Genomic DNA, 15,683 nt, shown 5'->3' on the forward strand with positions numbered 1-15,683 from the left:
TTGACAAGTTGTTACTAGCTTATACTAAAACAAGCCGGTTGGCTGGTTGGTGATCGGCTCCGCTTACGGTGCCACGGTAGGCACCGGGCACCATATACGAAGTTTGCCAAAAAACACTCAGTCTTTAGAAGTTACTAAATTTTATTGCTAGGATGTATTCTGCTGTTAAATTTATTATTTCCAACCGTTTTGCGATAGTTTTTTCTAAATTGATGGCAGCATTTACAGTTCATTCAAAGTACAAAGTTGTGTTGGGATTACGTTGATACAATGTCGACGCCGGTGATCTCTTACCAGTGTGCAACCATGGAGGTAGAAAAGAGACTACCTCCATAGTGCAACGTAGCCAAAATAAAAAGCATGATCATTTGAACACGGCTATAATTACAAAACTGGTACATTTTAGGAGCTAATAAATTTGGGGCGAAAGTATTCAGTTTTTGACTGTTGCAATAACAGTGGTGGGCCAGGATTTTTTTCCAATTAGTGACGGTACGACCTACCTGTCAAGTTTGAACAAAATCAGCCAAGGCAAAAAAATCAGAGGGGTTAAAAGTTGTTGCTGATGAAAAATTACCTCCACTTTGAGGTAAATTTTCTCGGTAATGAAAATAGACATAAGAAAAAAAACAGTATATTTTTGCCTAAACCCAAGCGGAGTATAATGAGCTCCGTGCTTTTTAATCGTAGAAATGTAGGGTGAGATACATTTGGTGCGAATGTATTAAAAAAATCAGTTTTTTGGCCAGAATTTGTGTTCAGATTTTACAACCTAACTACAGTGAAGGTGTGATTTGCCTGCCAAGTTTGAACCAAATCGGCTCAGCCCAAAAAATCACAGACGAGTTAAAAAGCCATTCCTGGTGAACAGTTACCCCAACTTTGGGGTCAAATTTTACGGTAATGAAAATAAATTCAAATAGTAACTTTGTGCCCACACTCAAGCTGAGTAGAATGAGCTATGTCAGGGGTGTTTTATCCCAAATTTGTAGGAGATGCATTTGGCGCGATTCTATCCAAAAAAAAAAATTTTTTGGGGACTGTTGCTATGGCAATGGTGGGCCACATTTTTTCAGATTTTTTACAATAACTGGGGGGAAGATGTGACCTACCTGCCAATTTTGAGCGAAATCGGCCAAGCCAAAAAAATCACAGAAGAAATAATACATGAAAACACTGGAAATCACACACACAGACACACACATACAAACTTACAAAAGTGATTATAAGGGCAATCCTAGCGGAGCGGATCGCCAAAAAGTGATTTTAAAGGAAATCCTAGCGGAGCGGATCGCCAATATGTTATTTAGAGTACTAACATATTCCCACTTCCGGTCCGATTAGAATTAAAATACACCACGAATATTCACTTTTGAGATTTTTGGTATGTGTTGGTTCTTGGATATTTCAGCTTCGTCGTCCTGTACTTCATTTAGTAATTTGAACTTCCCAGATTGTGTCAAATCGGAGTGTAACCGGTCTTAATACCGGGTCCCAGGTTTTATCCTAAAGTTCCAAAGAATTTGCTCGGATGCAGTGTAATACGATCAACTCAACTTTTATTATACAACGGCTAACACTGTACTATTGAAAGTACCATAAACCTAGACAAGTCTATGGTAAAAGATACACCATTTCAAGTAAACATCCATTGATACTCTATTAAAGTATTCTTATTCCCTTGCTGGAAATAAATAGTAGGAAATACAGTACACTTATCCGGCATACATAAAGTTCAAACTGGACGCAATGATCCCGGGACCCGCCGTAGGCGGCAGTATTTTCATTCGAGGTCAATTTTGGATCACCAGGTCATTCCTAAACGCGTAATTAGGACTGAGTCGAGAATCAATTTTGGGTGCCAGAAATCATCCAAAGACGTTTATTTGGGTTTAATTTGCGCTGTCAAGACAAAGTTCAGGCTAATAAAATAAGATTGACGACGTTTTCCCATGAGAAAAAAGTGAATTATTTGTTGAAAAAGGCGGAGAAAAATTGATACGCAGAAATCGTGACGTTGACTCTACGCATGCAATGCAGCGTCATGGAAATTGTCTACAGTACACGTACGCATCTTTCGATGACGTGATTATTTTGCCAGCCAGCCCAGGACGCCGTACAGACATTGTACTAAGGTAAGAGCCTTTGCCCTTTTCCACAAATTTTAATATATTCTTAACAATTGCTTTACCTCTAAAACTCTGCACACCATGCTATGATCATTCAGTGTTTTGTACTAAACGACTCATCGCTTAGCAAAGCCAATTTTCAGGATTTATTGGCACATGCATGATGTCATGAATCAGAGAAACTAATGACCAAAAATAAATATTGCATCGTATATAAATGATGACAGCGATTTACTAGGCCTATGGCCTGCGAACTCATATGATGTGTGTGCACGGTGCGACTAGTAACAATTACCTAACCTACCGGTCCTTCACGGCCACAGTTGTCGCGATGCATCTCAATAAAATAGCATCTAAAACCAATTAAGGCCGATATGTGTAAAAACCTGTACATTAATAGTCTAGTCTATGCAACCAGCAATAATGACATGCAAGAATGGCATTGGCAAAATGATGACCTCAGATGTCACGGCCATGTCTAGGGGCATGGATATGATTTATAGTCTTTGCCCATTAATGTAATGTTATAATATATATGAAGTATGTGATCATGATTAATCTTCATGATCATTTGTGACCACACGATTGATTATTCGGCATAGGCTACCACACACTATAATATTGAGCAGAAAGTCATGCAAGAAATTGCATTTGATTCACCACATTGGCATGGCTGGCTGTATTCATTCTTACTTTTTCATCATCATTGTTTGGCTCACTACAAGTTTCTTGTGATTTAGGCGGATTTTTGTCACATGCAAGAAACAGCAAGAGCTGCAATGTGTACCTGGGCTTTTATCATGCTTGTGATGTTGCTACTGTAGGTAAACTTCCACAGCAGGAATGTACATAACTGTCATTTATTAGGCAGAAACTGATAGGAGCCAATTCCTTGTGCTCACTACATACACATGTACATCAGTGAAGGTTTTTCTGCCGCCAGCTGCCATTCTTGGTGGTGCCACCAATCAACAGTTCATGCCACTCACCTCAACCTTAAACAATGACATGTGTTGTCATTTGTTATTAATTTTATTATTATGGAAATGAGTTACCTTTTTCTAAAATAAACAAAATTTGATAGTAATATCATCATGTAAAAAATAAATTGTTTAAAATGATTGTATTTGATATAGACTGAACATGTTGGGGAAAAAATAAATCTAAAATAATAAAATCCCTGCCTAACTACCCAATAGTTTTTACTCTAATACTGGAAACACCAAATTTGTTTTTCATTGGCCTCATAATGGTTTGAGATCTTTTCAACATGATCCACATAAATAATGAGGGATGAACTGGGATTCTGTACAAACAGGTCCATGCATTTACATTCTATGTTTCTGGTTTTCATTTACAGCCCTGTCATTGGTGATACAAGAAGTTTACTCCTTATAGCATGTGTGTGGGCTGTCTTATGCAAACCAACAATGCTGTTTTTGTTCTATCAGTCTGATGGAATTGATATCATCATTGATAACTCTATGAAGTACAATTACATTCCATATAGTCTCTTTGCACCTACTTTATTTCTTATTCATTCTGAATGGACAGTTGGATGAACATACAATAGCCTAAAAATAAGGGGGTATATTTGTACAACACCCTGTAACTTTGCATGATATGGGTCTATAATACTGTCTTGTAAACACTTAACTACTGGTTTTGTACAATTTATTGTTGCTGCACATATACTTATTGAAAACAACAAGATATAGTATTTTCGGCAATATGACTACTACCAAATTGGTCGGTGGTGATACCTATCATTTTGGTCTTCCGTCAACACTTATCTGCTTTTGCACCAGATTTAATCATGACACTCCGTTTACAACACTAATTTACCTCATTATAATATGCATAACCTGTGTTTTCATTGAGAGGATGCTTGAATGCACGGTAGTGCTTTCAGCATCCTCTCACTAGTTATTTACAATATTCCTCAAGATTTAATTCATGGAAAGTCCAATCATATCCAAAGCATTTCAACAATGTTCTTCCTATTGAACATTCCTAATCAAATTTAATCATTCATTACAATATATAATACTTACCACTTGTTTTTTTATTTTCTTCCAGGCGAGATAATTCAACCATCACATGTATCTCCTATTGGTTCAACTTATTACTTTATTCTTAATCGAATTTTTTTGTAAACTTGTTGTATATTGATGGTTAAGATAAAAAATAAAAACTTTATTTTTTCCTTGTTCATTACAGACGTTTATTCTATTCACACTATTTTTACATGGTTGTCTTCCAACTAGTCATGCTGAGTGATGTCTAATAGCAGCTGGCCAAATTACAATCGAGTGGTGGGTAGGTCACAGTCAAGTACAAATAAGCCATTCACTGCCAAAGAACAAATATAATCATTCTTTCCGATCAAGTACTTTAACCCTCTTGATTCAAATGACATAACCAAAATACGTAAGACATCACCTACTTCCTATAACAAACAACACCATATTCACATAATTGTTCATACATGTATACATTGTCACAGCAAAATCAATTACATAAATTTACCAACGGCTCCAGCAAATCATCTGCCCATATTAACTATAGCCTCTTTTATAATCCCTCTAATACTTATATTTTGTGTTTCAATTACATAATGTTAGTCCAAAAATGTCAGCTTCTATTATTTGAACACAATCCTATTATCAAGGTCACGTTTGTATTGCGCTGGTCCCGCTAACTCTGGGTGGCCAACCCAGTTTAATCTATGATACTCAAGTCTTAACTTACAGTTGTTTTCTTTCGTCACACCAGTTGGTAGGAATTCCTCTTTATCCCGCTCTTGCAATGCACACTGGGTAGAATCACATCAACTAGATCTTGCCGGTAGAACGGTTTTGATGCCACACTGAAATGATTATAAAGCACCCAAGGACCAACAAAGTTCACATATAGCACAAAAGAAGTATTTCTGGCAGCGCGCGAACTAAATATGCGGCAGGTTCACTTTCGTTCAGGCGGGTGTTGGGACAAGGGTCAAATAGCCTCATTACTATTCATGAGCATACACACCGATAGAGGGCGCAGTACATATAATAATACCACTCGGGTTACAGGAGTTTCTTGATTTTGATATCAAAACCGTCTTGGCTTAATTATTTGCCGGGGGGGGGGGGCGCTTAGGTACGTGCTCTGCAACTTGCAGCGCATGAACCTAAACATGTTACATGTAGGTAATCAAATTCACGAGAAGTTGAAAATCCCTAATACTGCTAAATGGCCAGTTGAGAACATTATCAGGATTCCCGTATGAAGTTACACATCCTAGCAAGGAAAAATATTGATTACTGTTGTGCAATATTTCATTTTTGTTTATTAAAATATGTACACATTATATCTAATTGGGGTAGGTATTGCCAAGCAAGTTTACATAATGTATAAAATTATAAGCAAATATTTTCGTAAATGACACTGACCGCGAAATACGCCTTTGAGAAGTATTACTGATGAATACTTTATATTGCAATTTCTTTCAATTTGAATTAGTTGTATTGCAATGCATTAGTAATAATAATAATAATAATAATAATTATTATTATTATTATTGCATCTTTAGAAATACAGTATTTCTATCAGTACAGTAGCAATAACAGTATATCAGTAATAAATAAGTATAAATAACATAAATATATACATTCCTTTATTTCATTGTGGAGACTGAGTTATACAGTTTGTTACATACTACAATTTATCTATATTGGAAAACGGTTATGGGGATTATTAATTTCAATAAACAATAAGATCATAATGGTAATGTTTATTGGTTTTTGAAACTATAGAGACATTATCAGAGCATGGGTCTTATTTTGGAACTCCTGCTAGGATGGTATTCCCAGAATAGCACCAGTTGTTAAAGAAACATAAAACTTTAATTCTCAACAAGGATGAAAGGACCACTTACTGAGACAAAGCCCTACTCCACGCGAAACCCTACAGATACGAAACCCAATTACCGTGAAAGCCACTACCGCGAAACTACTAGTCATTAATCATAAGTTCTTCATGTATTATATACCTTCACAGTATCAAGATGGCGTGTGTTGTATTGCCAGAGCAGCTGCTCTGGCCAAGGTAGCCATCTTGCCTTATACTATGTTAAAAAAGTTGAGTTCAATAAATGTATTGTAATTTGGCCAAAAAAAAGTTAATAAATATTTTAATGTTTAAATCAGTTGTAATTTTTGGCTCCAGTTGTGCTCTGCACAAAGGGGAGCTTATGTCAGCAATGTGCACACAATGAGCGCTCGGTCTGTCTGTGTGGGAAACTTGTTCAAATGATATCTCTAGAAGCGATCATCATATTCAGATGAAACAAGTCTGATAATATGGAACATGCAAATTCTGATAAGATTTTGGTAAAACCATGCATAATTAATGAGGTAAATTTGCATAAAAAAATATTCTGGGTTCTCTACTATCCTGAGAACCTGAGTGGCACATTGGCTAACATGTTCACCTCCATCAGTGACTTGAGGTTTCATCTCCCACAGCAGACTGTTCACTCAAAGTTTCCTGGCCCATACTAACAAAACAACTGCTCTGATGTATCAATTACCAGACCCAAGTTCTACTTAATTCCAAAAGACTTCGGTGCCCCTGGACCCCATGTTTGTATTTTTACACACATTCATGTACAAATAGGCTGTTACACTTTGACATCACTTGTTTACATTTTTGCCAACCAGCATGCAATTATCTGATAACAAATGTCGCTCACTAATCTCAATATCTGAGAAGTTGTTGACCATGAAGTTGTCTTAAGGTAGCGAGACTATTATTTGTGTTGAAAATTACGATTTTCACATTTATTTATTAATTGATGAAATACACTATAAACTTTCATGTGGTAAAGTCAACATAACATAGAATGTCATGTAAATTGGTTAAAATGTAGATTTTCTGAAGGGAAGCAAGGCAGCCTCAGTAGTGTTTTCCAAAATCAACAACACAGGTTTAATCTGTGTGCCTACAAGTTTCAAAGATAAACTCAAGACAAAGCAATGTTAGGATGTGTTATCAGTAGCTATCTGAAACACAATGAGTGTTTCCAAACATTTGAGTGGTTTGTCTCCGCCCCTGTTTGTTTCACAGATTAGTCATTTGCATATGAATGTGTCAGACACAAGGTCACACAGCCACTGAAAAAAAATCATTGATTTTGGTGTTTTCATATGCCGGATTTATCGAATTATAGCTATCCCATTCCTTTATTTTTTTGGTTTCCAGTAGCTTTACACATTTGGATGTCCTTACACATGTTAAAACAGACCTTGATGGGAAAACAAATTGATTGTGCCGATAAACAAGCTTGAAAATCTTTGCTGTTACTTCATGGACGTTTTCTAGAAGTTTATTTTTTTCAAAATACAAGGTCTTTAACAAAAAATAACGTATACTTATTGTCGTCGGATTAACATAAAATTTTCACAGCTTTAAGGTGACAGTGAGAGGAACTTGAATGTGTCCAGACAAACTATTTCATCGATTATTTACCAACGAGTTGTGGTTTGAGTTGGGGCAATGCGACTAAAACAGTAATTGAAATTCAGCACACTATTGTTTAAAACATGTTGCTTGAATAAAACTGACCAGACACATTCAATTTACCAGACTATTGAACAACTAGGAAAAGTGAAAAAAATACTTCTTATCGCCAACATAAAAGCGTAATTATTTTTTTTACAGAAAAAGTAATTTTTCACCTTTGATTGAGTAACGCGTTGTAGAATGCAGATACAGGCATGCAAAATACACTTGTGAATAGCTTGAAGTCTGGCGATTCTAAAAATATATACTTTCCTGGGTCTATTTGTAGTCATTTAGTCACAATTAGAAGATGAAAACAAGTATGCAAATAATAGTCCCGCTACCTTAAATTATTACCAGAAACACACAAATGTAAATTTAATAATAGCAGTCGTAATGCTATTATTACCTTGCCCGTATCATCAAAGATGGAAGGGAAAGGTATATTAAGGGGGAAATGTCTGTCATCGATGTTGTCGTCATTGTTAATAATTGTCAATGTGTGAACAATAACTTTACTAATTCTATTCCAAACTTTATCAAACTTGGTCACCTAATTCGCCAATATAAAATCTTCCCTGAGTTTGAACAACAGATATCCTGTATGAAAATATCATGCAAAATTTGGAAAAATCTGATAAAATATTTTGACTGTTTCTACTTGACTGATCACTGGTGATACACATTCGAAGGTCACTGATCGCAATAGGAATATACATTGTTGTATGTGTTCAATGAAGTAAATCATTTATCTTATAATAATATCATTGGTAATGTATCTCCCAAATCCCATGGGAATACTAGACTGCATTTCAAAATCAGCTCATGGAGAGAGTTGTTGCAGTCTGATACACATTTGCAAACCTACAGTAAACAAGATGTCAGATAATCAATATAAGCACTCCTATGAATTGGGTGCCAAACTTTTGATCAAGATCTGAAGTCAAATAAAAATCTGTTAAGTTTAAAGTAATCAAAACAAAAACAGTGCAAACATACATAAAAAGCAAAAAGTTGCATCCACATTTTAAAAGGAAAATTGTACTCAAAAATAAAGTTCACTCGACAAAAAAATGTTTTGTTGAAATACATGTATATAAATTTTGAAAATTATAATTCACAGGAATTTGTTTCAGCTATTAGAACAGAATGATAGAGCTTTTATAACACTAATTTAAAAATGTACTTCAAAAACAAAGATTGCAGTGTTTGAAGATGTAGATTCTCAGGAGGCAACAGTACTGTTGACTTTTCTCTCCACTGGACACCAACCAACTGTTTGATTTGATTTGCATATAAAGCAGATCTTGCAAAATGATAGCTATTGCTAGAAAGCGTTTTTGGATTTTATGACAGTGGTGGCTAGTGTTGACAATGTCTGTTTTCGAGAGTTTGTAAAAGCTCACAAAGATTTAAAAGTTAGCATCATATGAGATGAATATTTAGCTTCTCTTCCTTTCATTTATGCACTAGCCACCATGTCTTTACACTGTCATAAAATCCAAGTACATGTATAAGAATAGGACGTCCTGCTAGCCCGTTCGCTTCGAAAATTGGAATTGAGATTTCTCTGCAAGTTTCGTATAATAGTGGCTAAAACTCTCTAGAAATGAAATTGAACCTGAACCTCACTGATCGCGGCATATTACACAGCATAACTTGGTGATTTTGTTGAGAAAACGAGTAAAATACTTACCGTCGCTAACGCTGCTTTTGGAGGCAGCCATGTTGTGTACGCCCTCAACATCAAAATATGTTCAAAGCTTGAGTTCTCGATGTCAAAACTAGCGGATTTCATTCCAGCAGCTAAGCTTTTCCTGACCAAGCTATGCTGCACGGTGTCAAAGCTGTGATTTTCATTAAAAAGCTACACTTTCATTGGTACCCCTGATACTGAGTGAAAGCCAATTTCATTTTGAATTAATGCCTTATAGGTAAAACACGTGTTTCCACCTATTTGGAATTTCATGCATTTTATTTTCTTCATAGGAATACATACAAAGTGAAAACAAATATGGGAAATATTTCTTTGCTAAATCCTTCCACAAATTACATACAAATTGCAAAAACCACCTAGTTAGGCACAACGACTTGATAAAAAAGTACATTGTATTACCGTACTCGACCGCGTTAGCGCCCAGGGGCCTCAACTCAGAAAATCACGATTTTTTAGGGGTGGGCGCTTACCCGAGCACCCCCCTCGAAAAAGAGTGCAATTGAAAAATTGTATTCATCAAGTGACAGATTACGTCTTTGAGGGAAAATCAAATTACGAAATTAGTTGAGTCGTCATTGATTTTCACAATGAAGAAACAGAAATTATCACAAAAAATATGCACATTTTATTGCAATATTAATTACGTACCACCAGAATTTATGAAATTAAAAACATTTGAGTCTGTTGGAACACAGTCGAAGTCAAAATTGTCATATTATCTCCACTGACGAAGGTGTTGGATCGTATGCAAACTCTCGATGAAAATCATTTTCCGCCGTGATGCATTTGCATTTGACCTGCAGCAGCATCCTTTGACCTAATGGGTCAAGTTGGTTATTTACCAATCAGAATGCTGTGTTGCATTGACGCAATTCTTCGGAAATTCCCGAAGACTTTCCGACAACGCAATGCGGAAGTGAATTATCGATGTCGAAGTACAATCTGTTGGAATTGATTTCAGCGAATAAACGACATGGTTTTTCCAAAAAACTAGTAACTAGCCATTTTTGAGAGGTAAACTGAATATGGCATGAAATATTTACCGCATTTTACTTGTATTAACAGGTCATTGTCGAAGCGTAGTTTACGCATGGTTACCGTGTTCTACGCATTCACAACATGTTCACAGCAGTCGATATCCACGCTGTATCATATAAAAACGATTACCAAGATTCGTTACGCAAGACCAAGTTTTAAATTAGTTGCATTTTGAAGGGGTGGGTGCTTTGCCGAATGTGACCCCAAATATAAAAATTGCGCAAAAGTGGGGGGTGGGCGCTTGCCCGGGCATGGGCGCTAACGCGGTCGAGTACGGTATGCAACATATTGCAAAAGGAAACCCTTAATTTTGTATGGTTATGGCAGTGACTGCATATCAATACCAGTTAGAATATGTGACAATTTTTATGAAATATGATTAGTAAAATGATTCTGCCTGTTACTGCAGACTGAAGTGTCTTGTGTGGAAATTACAAAAAACGTTTGGGAAGAAAATTATATGTAGAACAGCAAGATCTATAAAGAATTTTGAAGAGATCTTTTTTTCAATGCCTTCTCCCTAGTATGTGTATAAAGATATTTGAAAAGGCTATTATTTTGTTTCAGGCTTCAGTACAACTCCTTCTTCAACTGGAGAAAAAAATATATTTTGCTGAAAAGAATGACGGAAAGGTATTTAGTTTTGTATAATATGCATTATTTGTCCAATGCTAGATTATTAACTATTATATCCAAGCATCAATGTATCATTTTGTAGGTTGCAAAATTGTTGTTGTCATTGCATACTCTTGTAAATGTTCACATTTAGGGTGATATGTATTTAATATTTTATTTGCAACTGTATTCTCGTTTGTGCTACTGTTTGTTACATCATATATTTATGATATTATATGTACTATTTTATTAGTCCCCGTTCGAACGAAGTCTGAAAACAGGGACTTATAATTCGGTCTCTGTCCGTCCATGTGTCCGTCCGTCTGTGTTTGAACCGATTCCGTTCATTCTTTGCATGTTCCTAGTATTTCATGTTGGACATATGCACATGCAGTGGTTTAGCGATTCTATTCAAAATGGCCGACTGGCAGCCATCTTGTTTTTTGAAAATGTTGTATTTTGGACGTGCTTTGTCAGTTTTCCTTCAAACTTGGTACATAGATTATACATGCTAGGATACATGTCCATGACAATTTCTTTTGCAATTGGATCCAAGATAGCAGACTATCATGCATCTTGTTTTTGTTTTTAAATGTGGTATCTTGGACATGCTTTGTCAGTTTTCATTTAAATTTGGCATATACTTTATACATGTTAGGATACATGTCCATGACAATTTGTTTCAAAATCGGATCAAGGATGGCCGATTGACAGCCATCTGGCCTTTTGGCCTTACTACTATATTTCCACGATTTATGTACCATTTTCATTCATATTTGGCACATATATCATACATGTTACTTTGTTTCATAATCAGATCAAAGATGGTCGAATAATGGCTGTTTTTATTTTTGGCCATATTACTATATCTGTGTCACCCATGTATCATTTTCATTGATATTTAGCATGTCATAAATGGATACATGTACATGTCAATTCAGTTTACAATTTGATCAAATATGGCCGACTGGCGGCCATCTTGTTTGTTTAAAATGTGATAACTTGGACATGCTTTCACTTGTGATCATTGCTATGTCTTAAACCAGAGGGTTCGTCACACAACACGTGTTTAAATTTGATGTAAATAAACAATCTGTTGTATATGCCACTTGGGACTCAAGTTTCAAGGACGCTTGTGACAACCCCTCCACTTTAATATGACGAGCACAAAGAGAACTTTCAAAAATTTAATGGGGACTGTGTTGTAACGTCTGTATTGATAAATCAACTCGAGAAGCTCTGTTTTGGATAGACGTATATTTATTAACAACTGATGGCGGCCATGCCGTTCAGGTATCCCATAATGCTACAGAGTCATCACTATAGTAACATATCGTGTGATGTCAAAGGTCAGGCATAAATAATGATATAGGACATTACATCCCCTTCCTTGTGGATACTAAAAATCTCACAATACAAATTTTTATCTGATAACATTCGTTGTATACAAACTATCATTTTGTAAACGAATAAATCGAACATTGTATAGATCTTATCGAGTAACGAATAATAAACAACAAGAATCACGATGAATGTCAAGTGTTCAAAAGTCTGAGATATACTTTAAATGTTGTGAATCGACTAAGCGAATGTCTCTAGATTACAAATCAAGTATTGAAGTGTAGGAGCGGGTTTTGTAGAATCATCGCTGTTACCGTAGTCAATCTGTGTTCTTGTCCTGGACTGTTCACTTTTACGTTTTCACCGTTGTTAGAATTACTCGTCTTTGGCATATTTATTTGCAATGGTGGTGAATTTATGGAGCTAGATTTTGTAGATTGTTGAGGATATACCGGATCTGGTGTGGTGTCATAATCAGTAAGCGAGGGGTCATGATCATCAAAGTTAGAGTTGTTTTGAAGTAATGATCTATCTAACTTCTTATAGAATGATGAGTTTCTTGTGACCGTGTGTTCATCATTTTCAGCGGTAATCATAGAGCCTTTTTTCCGCACTACTGTCATTGGAGTAGGCTCATAAACTGTGGAACTTTTGGTTTTGTTGTATGGTCGTTTTACCAATACCTTATCACCTGTCTCTATATTACATGGTTTCACATTTGATTTGTTGTCAGCACAAATCTTGATTTTGTGCTTCTGCAGTGAATCATATTTGTGTACGATTTCTGATACTGGGTCAATATCATTTATTTGAGGGAGCTTGTTGCGTATAATACGTTTCAGAAACAAAGTTGCGGGTGATACACTGGTTGTAGCATGAGGGGTTGTGCGGTAGTTTTGTAGAAATATTTGCATTTCTTTTCTCCAATTCTTTTCTTCTGTTTTTGATGCTTTGATCGACTTCTTCAACGTTTTAATAAATCGTTCTACTTCTCCATTGGCTCTAGGCCAAAGTGGGGTTACCTTGCGATGTCTCAGTCCTAGTATTGAAGCAAATTTCTCAAATTCCTCACCATTGAATGGTGGGCCATTATCAGATTTGAGAATTCCGGGAGTGCCAAACATCACAAATAAGTAGTTGAGATTTGGTATGACGCAACGTGCAGCAGTTGACGATATTGGCTCTACAAATGGATATCGTGAATAGTCGTCAATGAGTAAAAGTAGTGTTTCACCTTCTGTGTATGCAAAATCTATGCTAACTTCGTCAAATGGATTGTCTGGTAGGATAGACATTTGTAATGGTTCTCTGGTGTAAACCGGGGTTACTATCTGGCAGGGTAAGCATGATTTGATTTTGGTTTCTACCATTTTGTCCATATACGGGAACCATACTTTCTCACGCATGAACACTTTTGTTTTCACTATGCCAAGATGAGCTTCGTGAGCTATGTCTACTGCTCGCTCTTGCAGTGCAGCAGGTATTATTATGCGATTTGATTTCAGTACTATGGTATCGGTACAGGTAAGCTCTTCTTTCACTTGTTCATAGCAAGATAACTCAGATAGTGATACTTTTGGTGGAGCTTTGTGCCATTTACCTGATCTAATTGCAGACATAACAGCTTGTAGTGTTGGGTCATTGGAAGTCGCGATCTCAACTTCCTGCAGTGTGATTGCCTTCGGCACAGCATTTTCTGTCACATATGAGATATACTCTTCTGATGTATCGGTAAAATCAGAATTGACAGGATGTCTAGAAGCATAGTCTGCTGGGTTTGACGTGCCTGGTTGATATTCAACTATAAAGTTGTACTGTTGCAAGTCCATTAGCCATCGTTCTATTCGCGCGGTGGGTTTGGAAGTTGGGTAGTTGAATAGCGATACTAACAGAATGCAGCGGAGCTAAGTAAACTACGTACTTCGGTTACATTGGTCGGAGGAGCAACTTTTTGTAGTGCTTCGACTTTCTCTGGGTCAGGTGAGATACCCTTTGCGGAGAACACATGTCCAAAGAATAACATACTAGAAGCTCGAAATATACATTTAGGTAGGTTGATTGTGAAGTGATTGTTGTGTAGTTGTCTAAATACTTGCTCTAGATTCTTGTCATGGTCTGCTTGATCGATGCCACCGATGTAGATGTCATCACTTATATTTCTAGCGCGAGGTATACCACGAATTGCGTTGCCAACTATCTTTTGAAATATTTCTGCAGCACACGATAGCCCAAAGTTGAGGCGTTTATATCGATAGAGTCCTATGTGTGTTGAGAATGTGGTCAGGTGTCTCGAGTCTGGATGTAGTGGAACTTGGTGATAGCCCTGATTGAGGTCAATTTTACTGAAAACAGTGCAGCCATTTAAATCTGATATCACGTCATCAATGGTCGGGATTATATGGCGTTCGCGGATGATGGCCTTATTTACTAAGCGCATATCAATGCATATTCTAATCTCGTTCGGCCTGTTGGGTTTCGGTACTACAACAATTGGGGAAACCCAGGGCATAGGACCTTGTGCACACTCAATGATGTCATCTCTCTCAAGCTGATTTAGTTTCTCTTCAACTTGTTTTCTTACATGGAAAGGAATACGGCGGTGGGGTTGTGCCACTGGTTTTATGTTTTCATCAACATGTATGTGTACTGGTTCACACTTGCATTCACCCATACCTGTGGTTAGATTTGGAAAACTATCAAGGATATCAGGCGATGAGTCGACTTGCAGGTTTTCGACTGCATGGACTGTTTTGATGAATTTCAACTTCTGTGATGTTTTCCAACTTAGTATAGAAGTAGATGAACCCTTAGCTACATGGAATGTTTCAATCGATGAACTATGATCACTGTTGACAGTTGCCTGGAACTTGCCACACAGATCTAGTGTTTTATCTGTCATATATGGATATACTTTCGTTGTACTGACTGAAAGTTGTGGTCTAGGTTTAATGCTCATATAGTCTCTGTGATTTAAAATACTAACTGTAGCACCTGAATCAGCCATTACTTGTATCGGTGTGCCAAGTATGGTGACATTGAATGTAGGTTTATCAAACTGTTACTCTCTCACATCACCTCCGAATGTATATGTAACCGATTGAAATAATTAGACCTTAATGATTTCATACGATTAAGAGTAGGTTCTAACTGAGTATGTATTGTAAGTCAATAGACCCAGGGTACGATAGCTAGTACATGTTAGTGAATGTATACCAGCTGGTGTTTATTGATACTTGAGAACCCACTATCAGTTGTGAGAGTGACAGTTAATTAGTGTTATGGTTAGTGTGTGTGAA

General features: G+C 36.6%; 2 long non-coding RNA genes across 8 annotated transcripts in view; both read left to right on the plus strand.

The window, feature by feature from the left end:
- The window catches only part of LOC144342963 (uncharacterized), a 62,768-nt gene that overhangs the window by 23,192 nt on the left and 23,893 nt on the right, over positions 1 to 15,683 (plus strand). For all 7 annotated transcript variants that reach the window (XR_014931352.1, XR_014931357.1, XR_014931354.1 and 4 more), the window contains one exon: positions 10,999 to 11,064. This is a non-coding gene — a long non-coding RNA (uncharacterized LOC144342963). The remainder of the gene's footprint in view (positions 1 to 10,998; positions 11,065 to 15,683) is intronic.
- On the plus strand, positions 2,092 to 4,542 carry LOC146734710 (uncharacterized). Its single transcript, XR_014931281.1, has 2 exons — positions 2,092 to 2,135; positions 4,209 to 4,542. It is a non-coding gene; the product is annotated as an uncharacterized LOC146734710 (long non-coding RNA).

This window comes from Saccoglossus kowalevskii, chromosome 13 (genome assembly GCF_978046115.1).
Source record: "Saccoglossus kowalevskii chromosome 13, keSacKowa6.1, whole genome shotgun sequence".
Taxonomy (NCBI): domain Eukaryota; kingdom Metazoa; phylum Hemichordata; class Enteropneusta; family Harrimaniidae; genus Saccoglossus; species Saccoglossus kowalevskii.